The 26,249-nt window shown below is 46.9% G+C and overlaps 1 protein-coding gene and 1 pseudogene across 1 annotated transcript in view; one reads left to right on the top strand and one right to left on the bottom strand.

The window, feature by feature from the left end:
- Window positions 1-26,249, bottom strand: part of LOC139310059 (uncharacterized) — a 649,177-nt gene that overhangs the window by 417,606 nt on the left and 205,322 nt on the right.
- Window positions 13,687-17,267, top strand: LOC139311996 (zinc finger protein 850-like; annotated as a pseudogene).

Raw genomic sequence — 26,249 nt, forward strand, 5'->3', positions numbered from 1 at the left:
AAGTCAGCATGCACACTTCTGGTGGGACCGGGGCAGCAGCTGCACTACGGGGCACAGGGCCAGATGTCGCAGAGAACTACAACACCCAGAAGGCCTGGGGATTCCCATAGCTGGGCGCAGGTCTCTCAGCAGCGATGACTGAGGCGCTGCAGGTGTTGCTGCTGCTGCTGCCTGTGAAGGCTCTGGCCAGCCCACTGAGGGCCAACCTCAACCACGGGCAGGGAGTGCTGGCCATGGCTGGGCCAGCCAAGCTGCACTTGTTGGGGCTGCCCTTGGCGCAGTTGCCCAGCATCTCGCTACCAGGCACCAGAGAAGAGTAAGCAGGGCCTGCAGGAAGAAGGGAGGGCGGGCAAGGGTCCCGCGAGGCTCCCCTCCCCAGGAAGAGTCTGGCCTGGTCGCCTTCCTGTCCGGTGACTCCCAAGGCAGAGGGGCTTCCTGGGCTTGCTCACGGCCACTCCAATCAGTCAGCGCTTGGGTGGAGGGACCACAGGGCGATTGGAGCAGAGAAGAGCAGGGGGAAAGGGGAGGCCTCCAGTGACTATCACCATAGAGCGGGAAGCACACTCCCAGAGCAGCCGCTGCCCTGGCTGGGGTTTGGAAGCTGCAGAAGCGGAATTTGTGGGAGAGAAAGAAAGACTTCTGTTGCTTCTGCTGGCTGCACATAAAGAAAGCAGCAGAAGTCTTTCTTTCTCTCCTCCAAACTCTGCCTCTGCAGCTTCCAAACTCCGGCTGGAAACCCCTGCTTTGCAGGCAGCCAGGGCAGAGAGGCGATGATGGACAAAGGGAGCCGCAGCCCCGCATGGAGAGTCAACCACATCGATGTGGTGAGGCCTGGGATTCGCGCGAGCAAGGCGGGACAGGTGCTCGCGTGGCTTGGCGCCTTCAGGCTGCTCATATTCCCCACACACCTGCAGAAGGGGAGAGGGGTTTGATGGTGGCACGCTAACCCTAACCCTATCCCCCTGAGCTGTGCTCAGGCCGCCCAGGGCCTCCTGCACCCTGAAAATAATAAGACCCCCCCCCCCAAAAAAAACAAGGCCAAGCCCTTATTTCAGGGTTCAAACAAATATAAGACAGGGTCTTATTTTCGGGAAAACACGGAAGCATCCCCATGGTCATGTCATTTACATTCGGATGCTCGGCAATTGATTCACATTTATGACTGTTGCAGTGTTCCAGAGTCATGTGATCCTCTTTTGTGACCTACTGATAAGCAAAGTCAATTGGGAAATCAGATTCACTTAATGACTGTGCTATAACCGTATTACTAATTTAACAATAGGAAGGATTCACTTAACAAATGAGGGAAGAAAACTAGTACAATGGGGCAAAACTCACTTAACAAATTCCTCACTTTACAACATAAATTTTGGACTCAGTTGTGGTTGTAAATTCAGGATTACCTGTAACTGAGGACTGGAAAAGAGCCGATGTGGTTCCCATCTTCAAAACAGGTAAAATAAACACATCCAGGAAATTACAGACAGATCAGCCTGACATTAATACCTGGTAACATCTTGGAAAACATCCAGGCAACAAATCTGTGAACACCTAGAAGCAAACAAGTTATAACCAGTAGCCAACATGGGTTGATCAAAAACAGATCATGCCAAACTTTATTTCATTTTTTGACAAAGTGGCTAAATTAATGAACCAGAAAAATGCTATAGATATAGTATACTTAGATTTCAGTAAAGCATTTGATAAAGTAGATCACAACCTACTTCTTGCCAAGCTAGAAGAACGTGGGATAGGCAGCACCACCACAAAGTGAGTTTCTAACTGCTTGACAAATCGTACTCAATGTGTAATCCTCAATGGAGCTATCCCCACATGGAGGGAAGTGGTTCCCCACATGGTTCTGGGTGGGGGGAGAAATTGTCCCCCTCAGAATGGGTTCACAATTTTGGTGTCCTCCTAGACTCACAGCTAAGATTAGAGCAACATCTGACAGCTGTGGCTAGGGGGACCTTTCCACAGGTTCGCCTGGTGCACCAATTGCAACCCTACTTGGATCAGGACGCTCTCCTCACGGTCACTCATGGCCTTGTCACCTCACGGTTAGATTATTGCAACACGCTCTACATGGGGCTACCCTTGAAAGGTGTTCGGAGACTACAGTTGGTCCAGAACAGAGCCGTGCGAGCTGTCGTGGGTGGATCTAGGTACACCCACATTACACCAATTCTCCGCAAGCTGCACTGGCTCCCTATTGGTCTCCAGTCACAATTCAAGATATTGGTTATTACCTTTAAAGCCCTACATGGCTCAGGGCCAGGTTATCTTCGAGACCGCCTTCTATCGCATAGCTCCCAGCGACCGGTAAGATCCCACAGAGTTGGTCTCCAGGTCCTGTCAGCTAAACAATTCCGGCTGGTGGTCCCGCAGGGGAGGGCCTTCTCTGTGGCTGCCCCAAATCTCTGGAACCAGTTACCTCCTGAGGTCCGGACCATTCCCACCCTATTGGTCTTCCGAAAAGCGGTGAAGACCTGGCTTTTCCGGCAGGCCTGGGGCCGTTAATCTCCCTCTTACGATCCGGCGAGATCTGGCCATGAATGGTGTGAATGAGTTTTAATGTTTTTAATTTTTAAATGTTTTTTATAATAATTTTAAGTGTATTGTGAGCCACCCTGAGTCTTCGGAGAGGGGCGACATATAAATTGAATTAATAAATAATTAATTAATTAATAAATAAGTACGGAGGCCTAGGAAGCAGGAAAAGGGAAAAGGAGGGAACCACTTCCAAAACCTTTGCCTAGGAAACTGCAAGGCCAGGCATCAAGACTGACCAAAGGCACCAAATACGAAGCTAAGAAGCGTCACGTTTCACTTTTTCACTTGGCTCAGTTGCAAAGGTCGGTTGCTAGGAATGGAAAACATCTTCCAAAAGCCTTGGAGGAGACTGGACAGGAGTGTTTTTCCACCTCCTGTCGCTAGATGGCGGTCAGGCAACGTCTGTGCCTAGAAAACCATCAATACAGTGGGGCCATCCGTGATTGCGCTTAAAAAAGAAGTTTTAAACCATTGAGTACTGCATTGCTAGAAAGGCTGGGAGGAGAGGAGAGGAGAGGCGCAGAGGAACTTCCTCTTCCGGATGGCTAATGGGAGGAAGTTGGTGTGCAGAGCGGCTTTTCTGCTGTTTCCATGGTCGGAGCAGCAGCTGGCAGGTGAGTTGAGGGCTGCAGGTGGGAGGAGAGTCCGGGAGCAAGTCGGGCTGTTCGGTTCCCTCCACGGCCTGGAAGCGGAGAAGCAACTGGGCTGAAGCCTCTCAGCTGCGGCTGCTGCAGGTTCCTTCCCTCCCCAAATGGAAGCCCACTGGTGCTGCAGGCTGGGAAACTGGGGGCTGCAATTTCTGCTGGTGGGAAGATTGAAAAAGCCTCTTTCAAGTGGAGGTTGGTTCTTTGGGAATGGCTTCCCTCCAGAGGTTGTGGCTGCTCCGTCCCTGGAGGGTTTTGAGGGGAGATTGGACAGCCATTTGTTCTGGACGGAATAGGGTCTCCTGCCTGAACAGGGGATGGACTAGAAGACCTCCAAGGTCCCCCCAACTCAATTCTTCTCTTATGGACCTGATGTTTTCTGGGCAACAAGATCGGATTTATTTGCCTCTGGTCTTTTTTGGGTTGTTTTGCTTCCATTTCTAGCTAACAAGCACCATGTTTTCCTATTAGTGCCCCATCCGCGTATTCACCAGGTTCAACTGTGCTTAACCCAGCACTTTTTAAAAACTAGCTATTGAATGTTTTGACTGTTCAGTTTTATTTATTTATTTATAAAATGTATTGGCCACCAACCTTACCATGACATAACTGGGGGGGGTTTAGAGAGAGAAAATAATGCATACACATTAAAATCTAAATAAATTGTAGGAAGAAAAATCTGGTCCGGTTCCAAGGCAGGAGAAAGGAGCTGGAAATAAAATGCTTAGTGACACAGATGCCAGTCCCAATTGCAGTCAGAAAGTGAGGACTACTTCAGTTGGGATGTCACCAAAGGGGATGTGGAAAGTATTTTCTGTCTTTACTTGGAGTTCATGGCTTCCATGGGCATAACTGGTGCTTCAAATCTTGCAGAGGCTTTAGGCATCATTTGGTCATTTAAAGTCCCAACATCTGTAAAGTTAGTGTCATGCAGATTGTCAGGTGTGGCTCAATAAAATAAAAGAGTTCAAGTGTGTTTATTGATAAGCCAACTTCTTATCAAGAAGTTATTGATAAGCATTTCTTCAGCTGAATAAAGATGGGTCCCTCCTAAGAAGGAAGGAACCCTGAACATAGTGAAAGGCAGATATTTATACATTTCTTTGCTTTTGCTTCATTACAGAAGGGGCAGCTGGGACACGGCACATAAGGTATAGAAATTATAGAAATTATAAAAATAGTCAAGCATGCCTTCTGTGATTTTGGTCACGTGCCTAACAGACAGGCTAGTGGTTTCCTGTGTACGTTTCCATGGCCTCAGAAGACTGTTGAGGCCTGAACTTCGTCCTTACCATCTCAACATTTCCTTGATTTCTATGATTTTATATATCGGGACGTAGTAAAAATCAATTGGTCCTTAGAAGTTCTTAGAGGTAGGTTAATACTATCACAAAGGAACAACAACACATGACATATTACATCAAGTCATCTTTTATTTTATAAAAAGAAAGCCAAAACAGAGAAGTCATGTGTAAAAAAAAGTATGATTTAATAATTTGTAGAACCATCTTTAGCAACAACAACTAGAAGTAATTCTTTTCTGTATGACTATCAATCTCTTGCAGTGTTGTGGAGGAATTTTGGCCCTCTCTTCTTTACAACATTGCTTCAGTTTATTGTGGTTTGTGGGTGTGTTTCATGCACAACTCTCTTGAAGTCCTGCCAATCGGGTTGAGGTCTGGACTTTGACTGCCATTGCAACACCTTGATTCTTTTCTTTTCCAGCCATTCTGTTGTAGATTTGCTGACGTGTTTCATGACCATTGTCCTGTTGCTTAATCCTATGTCTATTGGACAGATGACATCACTTTTGACTCTAGAATACTTTGGTATATAGATGAGTTCATGGTCAACTCAAAGAGTGCAAAGTGTCCAGGTCCTGTGGCTGCAAAACAAACCCAAATCATCACCCCTCCACCACAGTGCATGATGGTTTGTATGAGCTACTTGTGCTGATATGCTGTGTTTGGTTTTCGTCAAACGTGTCACTGCATTACGGCCAACCAAGTCCACTTTGGTCTGGTCTGTGCAAAGGACAGTGTTCCAGAAGTCATGTGATTTGTTCAGATGCAACTTTGCAAACCTCAGCCATGCTGCTATGACCTTTTTAGAGAGAAGAGGGTTTCTCCTCACAACCCTTCCAAACAAACCATACTTGTCCAGTCTTTTTCTAATTGCACTGTTATGAATCTTAACATTTAACATGCTAACTGAAGCCGGTAGAGTCTGAGATATAACTCTTTGTTTTTTTAGTAATTTTTTTGGCCATTGCATGGTCTGACCTTGGGGTGAATTTTCTTGGATGTCCAGTCCTGGGAAGATTGGCAACTGTCTTGAATGTTTCCCACTTATGAATAATCTTTTTAACAGATTAACAGAGTTGGAAGGGACTTTATAGGTCATCTAATCCAACCCCCCCACTCAAGCAGGAGACCCCACACCATTTCTGACAAATGGATGTCCAATCCTTTCTTGAAAGTCTCAAGTGATGAAGCTGCCACAATGTCCGAAGGCAAGCTGTTCCATTGGTTGATTGTTTTCACTGTTAGAAAGTTCCTCCTTATTTCTAGGTTGAATCTCTCCTTAGTGCTTTGGAAGATAGCTTTGTAGCAGCCCCTCAAATATTGGAAGACTGCTATTATATCTCTCCTGGTCCTTTTCTTCACTAGACTAGCCATGCCCAGTTCCTGTAACCGTTCTTCATATGTTTTAGTCTCCAGTCCCCTAAGCATCCTGGTTGCTCTCCTCTGCACTTTTTCTTCCTGCCACCGGTAGCCTTCCATCGCCCGGACTGCTTCCACAGAGTTGGCCTTCTTAGGGTACATTCGGCTAGACAATGTCGACTGGTGACCCCTAGGGGGAGAGTCTTCTCTGTGGGATCCCCTGGAATATGTTACCCCTGGAGCTCCGGATAATCCCCGACCTCCGAACCTTCCGTTGGGCCTTGAAGACCTGGCTCTTCCAACAGGCGGGCCTGGGTTGACTCTAAACCGATTTTGTAGCTTTTTAAATTCCTAAATCTTACATTTGAATTTGTATTCCCACGTTTAACCTTATTTATTGGATGTTCTGCTTGAATTTGTCTTTTAACTTTTGTGTTTTCTGTTCTTAGTGTTGTGAGCCGCCCTGAGTCCTTTGGGAGAAGGGCAGCATACAAGTCCAATACATAAATAAATAATGCATTTTTTTGATCTCTTGCCACGTTTTAAGCAAAGGTCCTCTAATAATGTGGCTTTGAAAATATCCATGATGTTTATCTCTTCCCTCCCATAAGAATGCGTGCCAGCCTCTTTGTAGGTCAAAACCCTCTAATGTTAATATCCTTTTGTTTTTAAATTCTATCCAATTTCTTATCCAAATTAGTGATGTCACTTTATAGTATGTTTGCCAATCTGGTAGTCCTAATCCGCCTTTCCCTTGTATGTCCTGGAGATGTTTTATTTGATTCTTGCCTTCTTCCCTTGCCAAATATAGTCTGCAATCATTTTATTGAAGTCTTTGAAAAAATATTTTCCTGGGTTTATCGGAATTACTTGGAATAAATATAGTTTTCTAGGTAATACATTCATTTCAATGGATGCAATCCTTCCTAGAAATGATAGCTGTACCTTACTCCATATTTCTAGGTCTTTTTTTATCTGTTTTGCCAATTTATTATAATTATCCTCCCTAAGTGTTGACCCTTTGTTGGAAAGCCAAATTCTTAAATATTTTACTTTTTTTACTATTTGTATTCCTAATTTATCTTCCAATTCTTTTTCCTGTAGGTTTGTAAGGTTCTTCGTTAATGCCTTTGTTTTTTGTTTATTAATTTTTAGTCTGGCCACTCTTCCATACTCTTCTATTTTAGCCAACAATTTTGTTCCTGTTTTTGCTGGTTGTTCTCCATTGAGAGTGGAGACAGCAGCCAGTGTGGGTACTACTCATCCAATCAGATTGAAGGACTGAGTCAGCCAACAACTTTAAGTCCCGCCCTTGTTGCCGGGCAGGCCCAGCTTTGGCTCAGTCCTTCAGTTGGACTGGCGTGTGGGTCTCTAGCTCTTACTGTTTTTCTTCAAACTATCTGTCCTTTTTGGAATTATTGGCGTTTTTTGAATCTGGACTGTTTCTGACATTTCTTCTGCTTCTCCCTATGGACTTGGTTGCCTTTGGACTTTGTGAGTTTTTTTCCTGTGTTTTCCCTTAAGGGCTGTTAATCCCCTGCTGTGAGGACGTTTTGATTTGTCCCTTTGGGGACCCCTGGGGGGCTTCCTGGGAGTCCCTGTCAGGCTTGGCAGCCCCTTTTCTTCGGGATCTGACCCTTTCCTTGCTGATCGCTTCCCCCAGGTTTTCCTATAGTCTTCTCGGCCGTTTTTTCGCGCCGTTTCTGTGGCGGCGGCCATTTTGTCGCCCTCTGCTCCAATACGCAGCTTTTGAACTCTTAAAGAATATTTCTGCCTGCTGCTTTGGACTTTGAACCGCTCCTTACCCTCTCTGGAAGCTGGATTTGCTGCCTTCGTGATCCCTGGTGGCTTCTCTTCTGCGCACGTCCCACGCTGCTGCAAGCGCTATTTTCAAGCCGCTCCGACTACCAGCTGAGCTAATTAGTGGAGATTCCTTCGTTTCCGCTGTTCCTCCGCAGCGCTGACAGCCGACCAACAGCTGAGCCGAGTTTGCAGGCTCCTTCTGTTTGCACGCTTCCCTGCTGCAGCTCCTGGAAGGCTTTCTGTCTGTTTGGCAATTAAGTTTGTGAGAGTGGAGCTTCGCGCCCCCCCCCCCCCCACCATCCCAGCGACAGTGACTGAGCTGCTGTTTCTTTCTGAAAGCTGTGGGCAACTTTAAGGGGCAACTGTCTGGACTGCACTTGACTGGGCTGGCTGTGCGGGGGTTCGTGGAGCTTCGCGCCCCCTTCCTTTGGTTGTTGGACTTGTTTTATCCCCGCTGTCCTTGCCAGTCTCCATTGCTGACTTCCTCTTGCAGCGACCATTTTGTGGAGTGGCTGCGCTCCCCTGCCGTTCGCCCTCTGGATCGTGTGCTCAGGGCTTGAAATTAGTGGAGTTGCCGCGCTCCCCACCTGGTCCTCATCTTGCGACTGCTGCTTTTGTCTTGGGATCTGTCATTATGCCGAAGTCATTGACCAAATCCAAACATGGGCGTAAGCACACCTCTGCTCCTCAGAAGCAGTCAGAAGATGGATCTGCCTCGTTCCAAGATCCTGCACAGTCACTTGTTGCCCCGTCTTCTCACGCCCATCACAAGAGCAGGAAGCATAGCAGCGCGCTGGACAAAGTGGAAAAGCGGAGGGACAGAGTCCTCACTCAACTTTGTGCCAAAGCGAGCTCTGACCTTCAGGCTTCAACGGCTTCTGCTCCGCTGCAGAGTTCTCGACCGGCTACTCCGGACCAGTTGTCTCTCAGGGACTGCCCGGTCACTATCTCCACTTCAAATTTGTGGGGCCCTGTTCCTGCGGATCTTGTCGCTGCGCCGGCCCCGGATGAGGATGTTCCTGATATTCCACCTCCTCTAGACTCCTCTGAGGTTCCCTTGGCTCCAGTCCTGCCGCAGGAGGCGGTGAGTTGTCCTCTTCCTTCCGACCAACTGCAAAAGATGATTGAGGCTGCAGTGCAAAAGACTTTGGCAGCGGGTCTTCGTCCCTCCAATGTTGCTGGCTCTGTTCGGTCGGCCTCACCGGAGCAGTCTCGTTCTTCTGGTCATGCACCCTCTAGAGCGCCTCACTCTCCTTCTTGCTCCCAAGCTAGTCAACTCTCCTCCCTGTCGGATGCGGACAATAGTGACTCTGGGTTGTCGGATGACGAGAACCTTCCACCTGATCAGCCGGCGACTACTGCCCTTTTTCCGCAGGCCTTGTTTAGGTCTCTTCTGTTCAAGGCCATCAATACGGCTCGACTTTCCTCCCCTGCTTCGCAACCTTCTGTTTCTGTGCCATCCGGGACTTTAGACCCGATGTTCGCTGAGCCGGCCAAACCGATTACAACCATCCCCACGCCTCCCCTTTTCCTGGATGTCGTAAAACGACAGTGGGCTTCGCCGGGATCGGCCCCTATCCCTTCTTCGTCTGACCGTATGAATTTCCATGTCGCATCTGAACTGGACACTCTTCTGCAGCTTCCATCAATAGATGCTCCCATCGCCGCTCTTCTGTCTTCTGCCACTGTTCCGGGCGATCCTGCTGAGAACTTACGACCTGATGAACGCCGTGCAGATATGGTCCTCCAAAGGGCGCATCTAGGGGCGGCCTGGGCCATTAAGGCGGCCTCTACAGCGTCCTTTTTTAACCGCTCCACTTTGTTGTGGCTCCGCCAGTTACAAGAGAAATTGTCACCGAAGGATGCTCATATTAAGCATGACCTCAATAAGATTGTAGCTGCGGTTCAGTTTTCAGCGGACTCGACACTCAGTGCTGCTCGTTTTGCTGCCAAATCGCTGGCCTCTGCTGTGACAGCTCGCCGTTTGACCTGGCTCCGACATTGGCAGGCGGACGCCAGGCATAAGTGGAAGCTCGCCTCGGTCCCGTTTGGGGGGTCCCGTTTGTTTGGGGAAGCTTTAGATCCCTTTTTGACCGAAACCAGGGACAAACGGAAAGTTTTGGCGGCGGCTTTCCGACGGGGGGATTCTCGCTTCTCTCCATATCCCCCTCGACCCCACCTTCGAGGTAATGATGTTGGTGGTCCCTCTTCCTCCTCCTTCCCCTCGCCCCGGCCGTATACAAATTTTGGCAGGCATCGGGGCTCACAAGATAGGGGATTCCGGGGCAGATCGTTTGGGTCTAAACGGCCCTTTCGAGGGGGAGGAGGTCGTTTCATCCGTCGCCGGCGCTAATTACACTGCTGATCCTCCCATTGGCGGCAGATTGGCCATCTTCGTGGCCGCCTGGGAACGTTCCACCTCTGATCAGTGGGTCCTCGCCACTCTTCGCTCTGGTCTAGCTATCGAATTTGTCTCCACCCCCCCTGACTCCTTTGTCTGTTGCACGATTTCTCGTAATTCGGAGAGAAAGTCCCTTATGGACGCAGCAGTTCAGCATCTCCTGACCATTAGAGCTATTCAACTCGTCCCTATGGGCCAGGAGCGTCAGGGTTTCTATTCCCGGGTTTTCCTGGTTCCCAAATCTTCGGGGGGGTGGCGCCCCATTTTGGACCTGAAACGCTTAAATAGGTACGTGGTGTACCGGAAATTTAAAATGCAGTCATTACAAACTATTCTAGCCGGTGTTCGGAGGGGCGATCTCCTCTCTTCCATAGATCTTACGGAGGCTTATTTGCACATACCTATCCTTCCTTCCCATAGGCGTTTTTTGCGTTTTTGTTACGGGGGGGGGTCCATTATCAGTATAGGGCGTTGCCCTTTGGTCTCTCCTCGGCCCCCCGTACTTTTACGAAGGTGCTGGCTGTTTTAGCGGCATCTCTTCGTGTCCGTTCTGTTAGACTTTTATGCTACCTTGATGATATTCTCCTGTTGTCCCCTTCTGTTGTTCAGGCAGTTTCGGATGTTCGCCTCACGGTAGAGACTTTGGATGCCCATGGTTTCTCGGTTAATTTAGATAAGAGCCACCTCTCCCCTTCCACCAGTTTGGTCCATTTGGGGGCCCTTATCGACACTGTTCGGGGTAGGGTGTTTTTGTCCCCCGATAGACAGGCGGGTATCCGTCAGTTAATTTCCAAGGTGGAATCTTGTAGAGCCGTTTCCCCTCTTGTCCTCTCCCAGTTGTTAGGGAAAATGATTTCTGCCATCTCCATAGTTCCCTGGGCACAGCTGCACGCACGGGAACTTCAATGGTTTCTCTTGCCGTTGCAGAAGGCGGGCAGAGGCACTTCATCCAGGCCGGTTCCGGTCCCTCCTGCTGTTCGTCGGTCCCTGCGGTGGTGGCGTTCCCCGGCCCTAGCTGCGGGGTCGTTTTTCCTGGAGCCTCAGAGGGTGGTAGTGACCACAGATGCCAGTCTCCTCGGTTGGGGGGCCCTTTGCCAAGGTCAGTTGGCTCAGGGCACTTGGAGCCCGGCAGAGTCCCGTCGCCCGATCAACTGGCTAGAACTACAGGCGGTCTTCTTAGCTCTCAGGGCCTTCCGAAACCTGATCTCCAACTCCCACGTCCTCGTTCTGACGGACAATGTTGCAGCGAAAGCGCACCTGAACAAGCTGGGGGGGACCAGGTCGAGGTCGCTTCTACTGTTGGCCCTGCGACTGGGATTCTGGGCAGAGCGGCACCTTTGCTCTCTCCGGGCAGAGCATATTTCCGGAGTGGACAATGCCCAAGCGGACTGGCTGAGTCGTCGTCGAGTGGACAACGCGGAGTGGTGTCTCCATCCCCGGATCTTCCAGGAGCTGTCTCGACGGTTCGGCATGCCGATTATCGACCTCTTTGCAACGCACACGAATGCTCAGCTGCCTCGGTTCTTCGCCCGATTCCCAGATCCTCAGGCAGCGGGCGTCGACGCTCTTCGAATTCCATGGCCGGCGGGTCTTCTCTACGCCTTTCCCCCGACCTCCCTCCTGCCCAGAGTGGTTCGCAAGATCTTGTACGAGCGGGCGGAAGTGGTCCTTGTAGCGCCTCATTGGCCCCGGAGACCCTGGTATGCGGACCTTGTGTCCCTCTCGGTGGCCCCATCGTGGCGCATTCCCCTCGAGGACGACGCTCTGTCTCAGGGCGCTCTGTTGCACCCGGACCTGGCCTGGCTCAACCTGACCGTTTGGCGGTTGAGCGGAGCACTTTGACAGCAGTGCATATCCCACCGGACGTTATTCAGACATTGCAGGCCTCGCGCCGCCCTTCTACAGATCGGATTTATTCTGCCACTTGGCGTGCCTTCTGTTCCTGGTGTTCAGAGTCTGGCGTTTCTGTTCTTCAGCCATCCATTGTGGACATTTTATGCTTTCTGCAGCAGGGTCTGGCTCAAGGCCTCTCTTCCAATACGTTACGCAGGCATGTGGCCGCGCTGTCTTCGGTCCTGGTCTGCGGATCTCTGCCATCATTGTCGCAACATCGCCTAATCCGGCGTTTTCTTCGAGGGGCTACGAATTTGTGTCCTCCTGTATTACACAGATACCCGACCTGGGATCTCCCTTTAGTATTGGAGTCGCTTACGGGGCCTCCGTACGAACCTTTGCGGACTACTAGTCTCCGTCTACTCACCTGCAAGGTGGCCTTTCTTGTGGCGATAACGTCGGCCCGTCGTATATCGGAGATAGCAGCATTGTCTATCCGCTTGGACCCTACCTTCGTCCCGAAAATCAATTCAGTTTTCCACCGATCGCAGGAAATCATTCTGCCTAATTTCTGCCCGCATCCTGCTCATCCCCGGGAGCGCAGATGGCACTCGCTCGACGTACGGCGGGCTTTGCGGATCTACATTAAGAGGACATCTGTTTTCCGTCGTTCGGAGTCGCTGTTTGTCTCATTTCTGCCCGTTACCCAAGGGTGCAAGGTCTCCTCATCTGTTGTCTGTCGTTGGATTCGGCATACCATCGCCTCGGCCTACGACCTTCGTTCCCTTCCACGTCCAGCTCGAGTGACCGCTCATTCCACCCGTAGCGCTGCTACGACTGCTGCATGGGCGACCCAGGCGCCTTTGTTTGAGATCTGCAGGGCGGCCACGTGGACTTCGCCGGTTCCCTTCATACGTCATTATCGATTGGATCAATTTGCATCGGCGGAGGCGGCGTTCGGACGACGGGTGCTTCAGCGTGTTGTTGCCGGGGAGACGGTTGTTGCTGACCAGCCGGTTCCCACCCTAAACTCGGGACAGTGAACTGGGGTATGTCCCACACTGGCTGCTGTCTCCACTCTCAATGGAGAAGGGGCGTTGGTCCTACCTGATACGCTCCTTCTCGTTGAGTGGAGACAGCAGCCAGACCCTCCCTTACTCCGGCTGTGTTTTTTTCTGTCTGTCTTCCTCTTTTTCTTTACCTGGTGGCAGATATTGCCTTCTGTGCCCACACGCCGAGTCAGTCTTACGAGTCTTCGCCAAAGCTGGGCCTGCCCGGCAACAAGGGCGGGACTTAAAGTTGTTGGCTGACTCAGTCCTTCAATCTGATTGGATGAGTAGTACCCACACTGGCTGCTGTCTCCACTCAACGAGAAGGAGCGTATCAGGTAGGACCAACGCCCCTTCTACGTCATCTGATAAGTAAATTCATAAAATTCAATGAAAGCGAATGTACTTTCTTTTTCACTTGACTGTATGTGAAAACAACACTTTGCATTGCTAAGAATTTGTGATTGGTCCAGTCAACAAGGGAATTTCATCATTGAATGGATATTCGAACTTGGATCTGGGTAGTCTTCCATGTGTCAAATGAATCATGATTGATACAGTATAAGAGCTTCTTTGAGTATTGTGGCATGTTTGCTTTTTCATTGTAATGTAAAAGTTTTTCTTTTTTTCTCATCTTCTGCAGCCATTTCGTGCACAATTAAAGATACATTTTTATTTGAATCTTATAGACAAAGAAGATGGCAATGAGCACTCTGGACAACTGAGGATAACAAGCAACATTGAACACCAAAGCAAGTCAGTCCAAAAATCAATATATCTTCCATTTCCTTCAGAGAGCCACACAATTCTTAATCTTCCTCAGCAAGTGAGAGGAAAACGAGAGAAAATCAGGAAGAGATTCCTAGCTGGGAAAAGCAGGGTGTGAAATTCAAGCACACATTACATGAAAAGTCAAGGGAGATTATTTTTCCATTGGGCAAAAGAGGGAAATATCTGGAAGTTACTGGGGAGGAAAAGGTCAATTGGAAAACCACGTAGAGCAGACAGAGTTGCAGGCCCACTCTGGGAGGAAGAAAACGGCTTGAATAAAAACTGCTAAACAAGGAACCATCCATATTTTGGACCTCCAAAGGAATATGAGTTGTGGAAAAGCTACATAGATGTGCCTGTTGTGGGAAAGATACAACTTGCAAATCACAGCTGATTATGCCTGAGAGGATCCCGACTGGAGAAGAACCATATAATACTCTAAATGTGGCAAAACCTCTGATCAGAACACCTCCATTGTGGTTCTTGGAAGGACCCACACAGGAGAGAAGCCCTACAAGCGCTCCCAATGCAGTAAATTCTTTAGGAAGCATGGCAACGTGGACACACACCAAGGAGAAACCGTTTGAATGTCCTGATTGTGAGAAATGTTTCTGCGATAATTCCAACCTGGTGATACACCAGAGGATTCACACAGGCAAGAAGCCATTTAAATGTCCTAATTCTGAGGATAGTTTAAGTCAAAATTCTTATCTCGTTTCACACCAGAGCACTCATACAAGAGAGAAACCATTGGAATGTCCTGGTTCTGAGAAAAGTTTCAGTAGGAATTCCAGCCTGGTGACACACGAGAGGATTCACGCAGGAGAAAAACCCTTTGAATGTCCCGATTGTGGTAAAAGTTTCAGTAACAATTCAACTCTGGTGAAACACCAGAGGACTCACACAGGAGAAAAACCCTTTAAATGTCCTGACTGTGGGAAAAGTTTCCATCAGCATTCCCACCTCATCGGCCACCAGAGGACTCACACAGAAGAGAAACCCTTTGAGTGTCCTGATTGTGGTAAAAGTTTCAGTCACAATTCCAGCCTGGTGAAACACCAGAGGACTCACACAGGAGAAAAACCCTTTGAATGTCCCGACTGTGGGAAAAGTTTCCATCAGCATTCCCACCTCATCGGCCACCAGAGGACTCACACAGAAGAGAAACCCTTTGAGTGTCCTGATTGTGGTAAAAGTTTCAGTCACAATTCCAGCCTGGTGAAACACCAGAGGATTCACACGGGAGAAAAACACTTTGAATGTCCCGACTGTGGGAAAAGTTTCCGTCAGAATTCCAACCTGGTGAAACACCAGAGTATTCACACAGGAGAAAAACCCTTTGAATGTCCTGACTGTGGGAAAAGTTTCCGTCAGCATTCCAGCCTCATCTGCCACCAGAGGACTCACACAGGAGATAAACCCTTTGAGTGTCCTGATTGTGGTAAAGGTTTCAGTCAGAATTCCAGCCTGGTGAAACACCAGAGTATTCACACAGGAGATAAACCCTTTGAGTGTCCTGATTGTGGTAAAAGTTTCAGTGAGAATTACAGCCTGGTGAAACACCAGAGGACTCACACAGGAGAAAAACCCTTTGAATGTCCTGACTGTGGTAAAAGTTTCAGTCACAATTCTAGCCTTGTGATACACCAGAGGATTCACACAGGAGTAAAACCCTTTGAATGTCCTGACTGTGGGAAAAGTTTCCGTCAGAATTCCAACCTGGTGAAACACCAGAGGACTCATACAGGAGAAAAACCCTTTGAATGTCCTGACTGTGGAAAAAGTTTCAGTCAGAATTGGAACCTGGTTCAACACCAGAGGATTCATACAGGAGAAAAAATGTTTGAATGTTCTGATTGTGGTAAAAGTTTCGGTACGAATTCCACCCTGGTTCAACACCAGAGGATTCACACAGGAGAAAAACCCTTTGAATGTCCTGACTGTGGGAAAAGTTTCCGTCAGAATTCCAGCCTGGTTCAACACCAGAGGATTCACACAGGAGAAAAACCCTTTGAATGTCCTGACTGTGGGAAAAGTTTCAGTACGAATTCCACCCTGGTTCAACACCAGAGGATTCACACAGGAGAAAAAACGTTTGAATGTTCTGATTGTGGTAAAAGTTTCAGTCAGAATTCCAGCCTGGTTCAACACCAGAGGATTCACACAGGAGAAAAACCCTTTGAATGTCCTGACTGTGGGAAAAGTTTCAGTACGCTTTCCACCCTGGTGAAACACCAGAGTATTCACACAGGAGAAAAACCCTTTGAATGTCCTGACTGTGGGAAAAGTTTCAGTCAGAATTTCAACCTGGTGAAACACCAGAGTATTCACACAGGAGAAAAACCCTTTAAATGTCCTGACTGTGGGAAAAGTTTCAGTCAGAATTTCAACCTGGTTCGACACCAGAGGATTCACACAGGAGAGAAACCGTTTGAATGTTCCGATTGTGGTAAAAGTTTCAGTCACAATTTCAGCCTGGTTCAACACCAGAGAATTCACACAGGAGAAAAACCCTTTGAATGTCCTGACTGTGGGAAAAGTTTCAGTCAGAATTTCAACCTGGTTCGACACCAGAGGATTCACACAGGAGAGAAACCGTTTGAATGTTCTGATTGTTGTAAAAGTTTCAGTCAGAATTCCAGCCTGGTTCAACACCAGAGGATTCACAGCAGAAAAACTCTTTAAATGTCCTGACTGTGGGAAAAGTTTCCGTCAGCATTCTAACCTCATCGGCCACCCTTTGAGTGTCCTGATTGTGGTAAATGTTTCAGTCACAATTCCAGCCTGGTGAAACACCAGAGGATTCACACAGGAGAGAAACCGTTTGAATGTCATTTCTAGTGTCCCATTGTAAGTCCAGCTGAGATATTGACTATTTAAATTGATTAAATTAAATAGAATTTGCCTGATTTTTTGTAGGCAAATATGCAATGGTATTAGATGCAGCAGAGGAAAGAAAAAGTTGGAACATATTACTTTGATAATGGCTATCTTGCTTTCAGCATAAGAAGTTGCTGGATATTTATTTTTGTAAAAATTTGGCTATTATGTAAAAAACTTTTTGGGAGTGTTCTTTGCATTTTTGTGATGGTGGATGATAGAAATGCTATGTGCCAGGAGTCCCAGCCTTTTTCTCCCTGTGTGCCCCCAAGATTTTCAGCCTTAGAATTCTCCAGCCATCATCTCTTGGGGATTGGAGCATTGAGACTATAGTTAAAGAGATTGTGCTTCTTCATATAAGGAAAAAACAAGCGGAGAAGAGACATGAGGGCTTTTTTTCAATGTTCTTCTTTTTCTACCCTGTTTCCCCCAAAATAAGACATCCCCTGATAATAAGCCCAATCGTGCTTTTGAGCGCATGGCAATAAGGCCAAGCACTTATTTCAGGATTCAAAAAAATATAAGACAGGGTCTTATTTTTGGGGAAACACGATTACAGTTCCAGAAATTCAGTGCACCAAGCATGTCTATTCAGATTGTGTCAAGAATGAGGTACGCAAGTGGAAGAAACCATATGAATAGCAAATATATTGGGGGAGTTTATAGAGTAGTGATAAAAGCAATGTAAAACTTCAGATGTAAAGGCTGTTCTGCCCTGCAGGTGACCTTCATGGTTCAAAAGCCAAAAGAAGCAATTAAATTGAAACATGTCAGTTGCTACATATTCCTTTTCTCCCCAGATTGTATTCCATTTGTGGTACATGATTTAAAACTGGTTCTCCTTCCTATGAGGGTGGCTTCACTGTGATTCTCTTGACTGTTTTTCACACAACCACTGCAGCAACCCCATGGTCACATGTTCAAAATTCAGGTGCTTAGCAAAACACCCATAATTATGATGGTTGCAGTGTGCCAGACTCATGTGATCCTCTTTTGTCACCTTCTGACCAACAAAGTCAACAGGGAAGCCAAATTCGCTTAACAACTGTGTGACTAATTTAACAACTTCAGTGATTCACTTAACAACTGTGGCAAGAAAAGTTGTAAAATGGGACAAAACTCACTTAACAGATGTCTCACTTAGCAACAGTGAAATTTTGGGCTGAATTGCGGTATCAGAGTTGGAAGCGACCTTAGAGGTGGTCTAGTCCAATCCACCGGTCAAGACAGGAGACCCTATTCCATTTCAGACAAGAGACTGTCCAGTCTTTTCTTAAAAGCCTCCAACTGAAACCCTGTCCTTTAATGCCGCTGAAGCTCTTGGGATCATTTCATCAATTAACATCCTCCCTTTGCTTTAAAGTTAGATCAAAAAGTGTGAGTGTATTGTATGGAGTAATCACGACAGACACACCCCTCCACCCAAAGAATGAAATATTTTGGAGAATATTAAAAAGAGGCAGAATATTTTATTTTCCCAAAGGAGAAATGGAGAAAAAAAATACTAACAAAGGCAGAAAGCAGCCACAACAGTTTCCAGCAGATGCCTGAAGTTTTTAGAGATGGATATTTTGTGACCATTAAGAAATCTAGGCCAGCCTATTCACAAACAAAACACCTAGAATGCCAATTGATGGGATTAAAATTTACATTTCCCCACCCAAAATCTAAGGACAGGACCTGACCTTTTAGTACACGGGTCCTCAAAGTACAGCCTGTGGGATGGCTACGGTCTGCTGAAGCAATGTATTGGGCCCACGCAGTGGTGGGATTCCGCCGTGCCCTTAGCCCCATCCCTATCAGCCATTCCTTGCGTGGCTGGCTGTGTCACCTGCATCGCCCGTCCTCTAGCCATCGCCCTTATCTTCCAGCCCGCGGGGGTATGCAAACCGCAAAGGTAAAGGTGAAGGGGGAGGGTGGGCAGGGGAGGGCGTGTTTCACAATAGGGGAGACAGGGTCTCCTCCTCCTGGAGCCCATTATGATGTGGATCCACAATGTGACCCTGCCCCACTCTCCCCTGACAACAGCAGCGTCGGCTCGTTTTCGCCTCCCAGATGTCAGTCACTTGTCCTGCAGATACTACAGGTTGCCTGCCTTGTGATGCCCTGCCTCCCCACCAGCCAGGTGGTCTTTGGGTCTCTGCCGACCAGCTGATCATCAGTGTGTGGCTCATCAGCCTCTGGATGTCAGATTCTCATCATCTAGCACCAGTTCAGGGGTTCCTTCCCTCCCCCGCCCCCCGACAGAGAAGAGAGAGACAGAGCGGAGGAAGGGAAGGAAGGATGATAGGAAGGAAGACTCGGGGGTTGTGGTAAAAACTGTAGTTCAGTAATAAGGATGTGATGGCCCTCCAGTGGCTACTTAATTACACTCCCATGATTCCTATTAGTTGTGCTGTTAAAAAAATCCAGTGCCACCAGGGAGAAGTCAAGTTGTGAGTGATTGAAATTCCTCACATTGAAACTAACTGGTGATAGGTCATAACAAAGGTGTGTATTCTCCCTGACACATTTTCTTGTTATGTGCCCTATGATTTAAATTTCAGATAAACGTATTTCTTTACTGTTGTCTTGTTAATTCAGCAAGCTATCCCAGGGCACTGCCAGGGTTGACGGTGATCCTGCAGAAGATGCCTCAGGAGCCAGTCTTATCTCTGTACCCAGCAAGCATTCCATGTCCTGGTTTCTCTTCCCCACCCCCATTTGCTCTTGTAGCACACTTTTCTTTCCTTTGATATAACAGATAAAAGTCTCTGAATGTACCTGAGAGCTAAATTTTAGTTGTACTTGAAATCTTAATTTCTCCGGAGGGAATCAAATAGTGGAGGGAGGGAGAGAGAGAGAGATAGACGGAGAGAGAGGGAGGGAAGGAGGGAAGGAGGGAAAAAGAGAGAGAGAGACTGAGACTTGTTGATTCTCGACTGGACTTTCTAACCGCTGCACCCCGCCGCAGGGAGGCGGGACCGACCAGGTGGTTCCGCCCCAGGCGCCTGATGGACCCTGATAGGTTCCAGATGGAGCTTGGGCCATTTCCTGAGACTCTGGCTCATGACTCGACTGAGGACCTGGTGGCCGCCTGGGATAGTGCGGCTGCCGGGGCCTTGGACCGTGTCGTGCCTTTGTGGCCTCTGACCCGGCACTGAACTCACCTAGCTCCTTGGTTCTCCGAGGAGTTCAGGGAGATGAAGCGCCGGAAAAGACGCCTGGAGAGTAGTTGGAGGACCAGTCGCTCCGAATCCGACCGAACACTGGTGAGGTCTCATATTAAGACCTACCTAGTGGCGATAAAAGCGGCGAAATCTAGTTATTTTGCCGCTCTTATCGCGTCATCAGATAATCGCCCGGCTGCCCTGTTTAGGGTGACCCGCTCCCTCCTCCATCTGGAAGCGCGGGATGACCCCTTGCAGGGCCGAGCCGAGGACTTTGTGCAGTATCTGTATGACAAAATCGCTCAGATTCGGGAAGGACTGGCCTCTGACTGGGTATGTCCGGACGGGATGACTGAGGCAGGTCTTGAGAGTGTTATCTGGGGGGAGTTCGATCCTGTGGCTCCCGAGGACATGGACAGGGTCCTGGGACGGCTGAACGCGACCACATGTTTATTGGACCCGTGTCCCTCCTGGTTGGTACTGGCTTCCCGGGAGGTGACACGAGGCTGGCTCCAGAAGATTGTTAACGCTTCTTTGAGTGAGGGGGTCCTGCCGGCCGCTTTGAAAGAAGCGGTTGTGAGGCCCCACCTCAAGAAGCCCTCTCTGGATCCGGCTGTTTTGGCTAACTATCGTCCAGTCTCCAACCTTCGCTTTGTTGCGAAGGTTGTTGAGAGTGTGGTGGCGCAACAGCTCCCCCGGTACCTGGATGAAGCTGTCTATCTAGACCCGCTCCAGTCCGGCTTCCGGCCTGGGTACAGCACGGAAACGGCATTGGTCGCGTTGGTGGATGATCTCTGGAGGGCTCGGGATAGGGGTTGCTCCTCTATCCTGGTCCTGTTAGACCTCTCAGCGGCTTTTGATACCATCGACCATGGTATCATGTTGCACCGGTTGGCGGGGTTGGGGGTGGGGGGCACCGTTCTGCGGTGGTTCTCCTCCTACCTCTCTGGTCGCAATCTGTGTTGACGGGGGGGCAGCGGTCGACCCCGAGGCACCTTGCTTGTGGGGTGCCACAAGGGTCGGTCCTCTCGCCCCTTCTGTTCAACATTTATGTAAAGCCGCTGGGTGAGATCATCCGTGGCTTTGGGGTGGAGTTCCATCAGTACGCTGATGACACCCAGCTGTACATCTCCACCCCAGGCCACCCCAACGATGCCCTTGAAGTGATGTCCCAGTGCCTGGAGGCCGTGCGGGCCTGGATGGGGAGAAACAGGCTCCGACTCAACCCCTCCAAGACCGAGTGGCTGTGGCTTCCAGCGTCCCGATATAGCCAGCTGACGCCATCGCTGGCTATTGGGGGCGAATCACTCGCCCCCAGGGAGAGGGCTCGCAACTTGGGCGTCCTCCTGGACGCACGGCTGTCTTTAGAAGATCATTTGACGGCCGTGGCCAGGGGGGCTTTTTATCAGGTTCGCCTGATACGCCAGCTGCGCCCCTTTCTAGATCGGGACTCTCTACGCACAGTCACTCAGGCACTAGTCATTTCCCGCCTGGACTACTGCAACGCTCTCTACATGGGGCTCCCCCTGGGGTGCACCCGGAGGCTCCAGCTGGTCCAGAACGCGGCCGCGCGGGGGATTATGGGGGCGACGAGGCGCTCCCATGTGACACCTCTCCTGCGCGAGCTGCACTGGCTCCCAGTGGTCTTCTGAGTGCGCTTCAAGGTGTTGGTGACCACCTTTAAAGCGCTCCATGGCTTAGGGCCGGGGTATTTACGAGACCACCTTCTGCCACCAATAGCCTCCCACCGGCCAGTACGCTCGCACAGAGTGGGCCTCCTCAGGGTGCCGTCCGCCAGACAATGTCGGCTGGCGACCCCCAGGGGGAGAGCCTTCTCTGTGACGGCGCCCACCCTCTGGAACAACCTTCCCCCAGAGTTACGTATAATAACAGACCTCCGGATTTTTCGTCGGGCCCTGAAAACCTATTTATTTCAACAAGCTGGGCTGGCCTGAGTTAAATTTTAAATTGATTTTAAATTGGGTTATCTTAATTTCGGCCAAAATATTTAATTATTTTAATACTGTTCTTAAATTTTGTATGCTTTGTTTTTATCTTGGCTGTGCACCGCCCTGAGTCCTATTTGGAGAAGGGCGGTATAGAAATTTAATTAATAAATAAATAAATAAATAAATTGTAGGCTCCTTGGGGCTGAGAAGAATTGCTGCAAAACTGAGTTTATTGAAGTGGACCACTAGACTCCTTCTGAAGTGTTGGCTATTCCTGCCAGCTTGGTGTCATCTGCAAATTTGATGAGTTCCCCATCTATCCCCTCGTCACTGATGAAGATATTGAAGAGTACTGGGCCTAAAACAGAGCCTTGGGGTACTCCACTGCATACTTCCCTCCATGTAGATGCAGTTCCATTGAGGACTACACGTTGAATGCGGTTGGTCAGCCAGTTACGAATCCATCTGGTGCTGATTCTGTCCAACCCACACTTTTCTACTTTATCTAGTAGTAGGTTATAGTCTACTTTATCAAATACCTTACTAAAGTCCAAGTAAATTATATCGACAGTATTACTCTGGTCCACTAATTTTGTCACTTTGTCAAAGAATGCAATAAGACTAGTCTGGCATGATCTGTTTTTGACAAACCCATGTTGCCTTTTGGTTATCACTTTGTTTGCTTCTAGGTGTTCCCTGATTCATTGCTTGATTATCTTTTCCAGAATCTTCCCTGGTATTGAGGTCAGGCTGATAGTTTCTTGGATCTATTTTTTTTTTCCTTTTTTGAAGATGGGAACTACATCAGCTCTTTTCCAGTCCTCTGGCTGGAAAATCCTGTGCTCCAGGATCTCTGAAAGATATAGTTCAGTGGTTCTGAGATCTCGTCTGCCTGTTCCTTCAGAACCTTGGGTTGTAATCCATCCGGTCCTGGTATTTGAACTCGTTTAGGGTAGACAGGTGTTTGCTTACCATTTTTTCCCCTACTTTAACTTGTGTTCCTAATCTGTTTTTAATAGGTTGGACTGTTTTTTCCTTTCGTGTAAAGACAGATGCAAAAAACGAGTTAAGTAGTACTGCTTTCTCCCTGTTGCTTGTCACCTTCTTGCCACTTTCTCCCAACAATGGACCAATTGTTTCCTTGACATTTTTCTTTTCCATGTCCATTTAATTTGTATTTTATGGTTTGTTTGTTTTTTGCCAATGTGCAAGGCAGAGCATTTATTGGTTGAGATTTGAAGTTGCCACTTGTTAGACCAATCTGACACATAGTCAAGGTTTTTTTGAAGGGTAGTTGCATTGTCGGTGGTGTTGAATAGTTTAACATCATCAGTGAAGATAACGCAGTTGCTTTTAATATGATCACAAATGTCATTTATGTAAGGTATGAAGAGTGTTGAACCTAAATCACTGCCTTGTTTCCTTGACATTTTTCTTTTCTTTTCTTTTCTTTTCTTTTCTTTTCTTTTCTTTTCTTTTCTTTTCTTTTCGTAAACAAGTTTTATTAAAAATTTCCTGTTACATACATATTTTATGCACAGAGTATTGACCGGATCACATCTTTTACAACTTATAATTATATATATTTTATAATCTGTTCCAATCTACTTTTTTATTTTCTCCAAATACAATTTGCATATTTCAATTTCTGCCATGATTTTCTTTTTCTCTACTTTATTTTATCTTAATCTCTTCTTAATACATAGTATATAAACAATATTACCATCCGCCTTTCACATCCTAATTTCTTAACCTTACTTCAATTATCTTATTTCTCCATTTATAAAATATATTTCTCAAAATCCTCATCCCCTTTTGTTTAGCTATAAACAATGTGTTTCATCTTATTCAATTTTTGTATTGAAACTCTTTAACTTAAGCAATATCATTTTCCATTCTTAATTCCTGATTTCTTATTATAGCATCAATTAATTGTCTTATTTCATTACTTACAACACACCATGTAAAATCCCCATCACACTTTTTTACATTTCAAGTTTATCTCTTAATTTCAATTATTTTCATAAATGGACCAAATTATCACTTCATATTTCATCCACTGTTCATTTTACAATACACAATATATATCGTCATCTTTATTTGTTATCTTCACAATTACTAATATTAATACAGCCCCCTTAACTCTATTATTATATACCTTATTTCCCTTCCTTCTTTCTGCTATTCTTCCCCTTTTAAACATTTTCTTTTGATCCCTTCAGTATTCCACTTCTTAATGTTTTTCTCCCTTTCGTCCATTCTCTTGTCTTCGTCTTCTTCTTTTCCTTATTTTTATAATTATTATATCTTTTCTTCTGAATTCTTTCTCTTACTTTTAGGTCTATTACTCGCATAATTCGCCCCACATTTTTGTCTAATCTGTTCCCATTTCCTTCTCTTCCCTTTGCTTGCTTCTTTTTTAGCAAATATTTCCTCCTATCCCTTCCTTTTTTGCCACCGTTAATCCCAGTGTAATCATTTAGCTTTTTACTTCCACTTTCTTTGCCTACAATATTATTTTCTTGCTTCTCATTTATGATCTCTGTCCTGTTGAGTATGTTCTAACAAAATTTCTGACTTTTTATTAACCTTTAATGATTCACACATATTTTTAACCATCTCAATTAATTCCTGACACATATTGATATTTTAGCTTGTATTTAATTAAAATTTAAGTCCATATACTTATGTCCAGTTGTTTTTTGTATTTCACCTCCTTTAGCAGTCGAGGCCAAACAGTTTGAGTAAAAACAAATACTCCTTAGTTTTTCTCACAACTCTTGTAGTGCCCAAGCTCACTATAGTTATTTTATTTATTTTTATTTATTTATCTATTAGTTCGATTTATATGCCGCCCTTCTCCGGAGACTCAGGGCGGCTTACAATGCATTAAGCAATAGCCTTCATACTTTTGTATATACCTGCTTAGTAGGGCTTTCGCCCCCCCCAAGGGGTGTTCTTTTTTATACAAAGTCAACTTATTGCCCCCACAATCCGGTTCCTCATTTTACCTACCTCAAAAGGATGGAAGGCTGAGTCAACCTTGAGCCTGGTGAGATTTGAACTTGCAGTAATTGCAGGCAGCTGGCAGCTTAAGTGCTAATTTAACAGCACTTTAGTCCACTGCGCCACCAAGGCTCCATTGAAATTTTTTTCCAATTTTCAAGCTAGTCGTTGTAGTGCTTTCCTTTCACCAGTAGATGTCTCTCTCCAATCCACAATTTTCAGAGACACAAAGTATCCAATTTGCAAAAGTATTTTAAATCCACATATCAAATATTTTCTTTCAATTTTCTTCTTTTCTTGCTTTCTCAAATTCAAATTTAAATCCAGTTGTAAATTTGTTGCTATTTTAACTTCCTCTTTGTTCTTCATTCAGAATTCAAAACTCAAAACTGTCAAAATTATTTCAAATCCTGTTTAACAAGTATTTTCCCTCAGGTTTCTTTTTCTTATATCAATTTTAGTTTCTCCAAATCCAATTTCAAATCCAAATAAAAAGTTTTCAAATAAAAGTATTTTAACTTGTTCTTCTCCCTTCATTAAAATTCCCAAGTGCAAATAGCCGCTATTTCCTCGCCGGGACACCTTTTAAACTTTTTTTAAAAATTTCCTTTTTACCTGTGAGTTGGCCAATCACTCACCCAGTACCAATACTCTATCCAAACACTGCTCATGCACAATTCTTATTTCAGTTGCCCCCACTTCAAAGCAGTCATAATGGCCGCCACCCCCACCACCGGTTCAAAGAGCTTCCTCCAACCTTTCGAGGAACTTGCCTGTTCCTCTTGGTCATCTGAGGCCCCTCTCCTTCTTCACTGCCCCTACAAGACTGTTCCGGTCCAAAGAACCCCCCTAATTCACAGGAGTATAAGAAGTATAAAGACCCCTAATTCACAGGAGTATAAGAAGTGGGAAGAGGGTCCAAAGAAGAAACTTGTATGTGATTTTTCCGAAAAAGAAAACATGACTCAACTTACCAAAAACAGAACAGTAAATGACAGGTTAAGAATGCAAATTAAAATACAGGTAATACCTGGGTTACGAGCGTTCCCTTAGCCAACATTTGAAGTTACACAAATACTGCGAGACCATGTGAAATAAGTAGCATGAGATCTTGTGCTACTGATCTCATGTGATCTCACCCTTTAGGTCTCTATTGTCTTGAAATTGAGACATTTGCAAATGGATGGAAGGCTTCAGGCCTTCAGGTCTTCCTTCCATTTGCTGTTTCGTTGCCGAAGCCTGCAGGGAGATTACGTTCATGTAGGCTTTGGCAGCAATATGCAAAACACTTTTGTTGGCACCAGCAGAGCTTGGGAGGAGCGGGTGTGTCCCTATGAAACCCTACGCCTACAGGCAAAGACTTTTTGAAAAGGGCTGCCGAAGCCTAAAGGGTCGCAACTCTCAAGCTCTTTGGCAACAAGAAAGAAGGCCTGAGAGGCTGCGCGCAGCCTCTCAGGGCTGCTTTCTTGGTGCCAGAGGCCTTATCAAGCCTTTAGGTGACAAGAAAGGATCTGTGGGTTGGGGGAGGCCTTGGGTGGTCTGAAGTGG

The sequence above is a fragment of the Pituophis catenifer genome, unplaced genomic scaffold (assembly GCF_029215685.1).
Source record: "Pituophis catenifer annectens isolate HBS135680 unplaced genomic scaffold, rPitCat1.0.hap2 SCAF_2, whole genome shotgun sequence".
Lineage (NCBI taxonomy): Eukaryota > Metazoa > Chordata > Lepidosauria > Squamata > Colubridae > Pituophis > Pituophis catenifer.